Here is a 2,899-nt window from a genome sequence, read left to right as displayed (position 1 = left end):
CTACAGACAAGAACACCCTGCTTGACCTCATTTTTATTTCTCAGCCACAGAAATGTCTATATTCAGGTGTTCTGAGATCATATTACAGTTACCACAACCCTGTGTTTTGTGTCCTGTCCTCGAGCCAATCATGAAGTCGTCTGGTGAGTTTTGAAACAATTACAGATCATGTTTGTTACAGAGTTTACTGATTGTAGAGCATGAAAAATATTTTTCATTGAAAAAATTGTCTTCCCTACTCTGTCTGTAAGAAGACCCTTTCTTATTGCAATGTTATTAATCATTTCACCAAATCATTGCTGAACTTCATGCAGAGCAGAGAACATCTGCTATCATGCACCTCTGATCTGAAATGTGCTGCAACATTTATTAAACCAACATCATTTCTTTTATTCTCATGTTTTAAATGACTAAATCTTTTTACTGTGACGTATGTAGCTCAACAAACGAGATCTTCCCCTCCAAGGGCTTGAAAATATGAAATAGTAAATAAATAAATCCCACATAAATGCAGGTATTTAATATGGGTCACATGAATAAATACAGACAATTATATTTTCTTGATTATAGTAGCTTTTGTAGAATCAAAAGTTTTTGTGATGAATGAGTTTTTGCTTATCATGTTTTACAGGTAAAAAATGTCAAAAGTTATAAACTATCTTTAGGCTACCAGAGATATCTATAATGATACATTATGTAGAGAAAAACATTAGTACAGCTTACAGAATATGTATAAAAACTGATTTAGAAGTAAATGGATAGTTTTCTGAAAGTTCCCGACTACAGTTTAACACCACCCACCCAGATCAGCCCCCAAGTGTCTATGTAATGCTGGTATGGTGTGTGAGTTTGACTTGGCCTTTATCTGGGTGGGTTTGGGTTTGGGTGGATAAAGGCCAAGTCAGAATTCTCTGAGCAGCTGGAAAAAGCTGCTAATAAACAAAGACATCAAAAAGTGTGGGCTTTAGGTGTAGCCCCCGCTTTCTGATGCACTAATTAGACTTAGTAACCGACACCCCATACCAGCATTACATAGACACTTGGGGGCTGAGCTGGGTGGGTGGTGTTATAAGCACGTGTTTTGTTAGATATATTTTTTCAGACACCATCTTCATGAACTGCTGAGCCAAACCTGATCCATCAGTGCTGGACTGCACAGATAACTACATGCCACAAGGAGACTGCTGTGTTATGAATTGCCATACCAGTGTGTCTTCAATGGAGAAGATGACACACCCATCACCTGACCTCCTGCCTGATCTGGAGACCATCATCATGCTACCACACTACACACCTCTGAGACCATCAATGATGACTCATACTGAGGAAACTGTATTTCCTGTCAGAGATGCTCAGTGATCCTCAGAGCAGAGAGAGGTATCATTCTTTATCTTTGATAAAAAAAAATGTCAGTGTTTTTAATTCAATTAATTAATTAAAATCCTGTTTATTGCATAAATAATTCCACACTCAAATGATTATACTTGTTGACACTTTTTGAGTTTTAATTCACATTATGGATTACAAATCTATGCTTTTTCTACTCTGTCTCTCTGTGCAGGTATTGCTGTCTTCTGAGTTCTTCCGTGTCCCAACTGAGGCCTTCAAACCTCATTGCAGAGCTCATGTCTTTCCTCACCATCATGTGAGTGTGAGATTGCTCTGGATTCTGGTTATGTGGCCTGCAGCACCTATAAGGTATTTCAACATTGTTCATTGTATAACTTATTTGTAGTTTTTAGGGTTTCTACAGACAAAAAAAATGTTCCTTTTTCTGTATTTTTTAGAACAAGCTCGTCCAGTGTGCCTGCATTCCAGCTTCTTAGACTCTACGCAAGTGGACAGAGTATCAGTGTTTGGCCACTCTTACAGACACTGACTTCTGTCAATTCACTTCTACTGATCGGGCACCTCACTCCAGGAAGACAGAGGGCTGCAAGCCTGTCATCATTTCCAGTGTGGCTTTGTATTCTTGGGGTAGCATCAGATTTTTCCCACAAATATTCAAAGGTAACACTTGTTTTAAGCTTAGTTATTAAATCAAAAGTCTTCCCTTGTGTCATGTCTGTGAAGGTTCTCATGATGTCCTTTGATGTAGTCTCTCTCTTCACTTGCATACCCACTACAGAGGCAGTGGAGACTGTCAGAAAACGACTGCAAGAAGACAGCTCCTTGGAAGACAGGACCAACTTCACACCCGATCAGATGTGCACACTGTTAGACCTCTGCCTCACCACTACATATTTCAAATACAACGAGGGTTTCTACAGACAAAAACATGGCTGTGCCATGGGTTCCCCTGTGTCACCTGTTGTAGCCAACCTTTACATGGAGGAAGTGGAAAGGAAGGCTCTTGGCTCTTTCAAAGGAAGAGTACCCAGCCACTGGTAGAGATATGTAGACGACACCTGGGTCAAAATCAAAAGGCAAGAAGTGGAATCCTTCACTGCGCACATTAACGCCGTGGATAAAAACATCAAGTTCACCAGGGAAGACACAAAGGACGACTGTTTGCTTTTCCTGGACTGCACTGTGCACATTGAAGAGAACGGCAAACTCAACATCGAAGTTTACCGGAAGCCCACACACACGGACCAGTACCTCCTCTTTGACTTCCATCACCCTCTGGAACACAAACTTGGAGTAATTAGGACACATCCCTCTCCCCCCCCCCCCCCCCCCCCCCCCGGGCAGAACATGTTCCCTCTAAGCCTGAAGGGAAAAAGAAGGAACACACACATGTAAAGGAAGCACTCAAAACGTGCGGCTATCCTAAATGGGCGTTTATAAAGTCAGCAAAGATGCACAGAAAAGAACATCAGATACCAGCGAGGGAGGATAAGAAAGACAGATGCAACAACATTGTCATCCCCTATGTACTAATTAGACTTAGTAACCG

General features: G+C 41.0%; 1 long non-coding RNA gene across 1 annotated transcript; it reads left to right on the top strand.

Annotated features, from left to right (window-relative positions):
• The first annotated feature begins 890 nt into the window (after positions 1 to 890).
• On the top strand, positions 891 to 2,646 carry LOC146642822 (uncharacterized). Its single transcript, XR_014909699.1, has 4 exons — positions 891 to 1,377; positions 1,562 to 1,698; positions 1,788 to 2,010; positions 2,129 to 2,646. It is a non-coding gene; the product is annotated as an uncharacterized LOC146642822 (long non-coding RNA).
• Positions 2,647 to 2,899: the final 253 nt, after the last annotated feature.

This window comes from Rhamphochromis longiceps, linkage group LG23 (genome assembly GCF_057381845.1).
Source record: "Rhamphochromis longiceps isolate RC_006_pf linkage group LG23, R_longiceps_female_GT1.1, whole genome shotgun sequence".
Taxonomy (NCBI): domain Eukaryota; kingdom Metazoa; phylum Chordata; class Actinopteri; order Cichliformes; family Cichlidae; genus Rhamphochromis; species Rhamphochromis longiceps.
The sequence above is the reverse complement of the archived record's forward strand: the minus strand, read 5'-3'. Positions and strand labels throughout refer to the sequence as shown.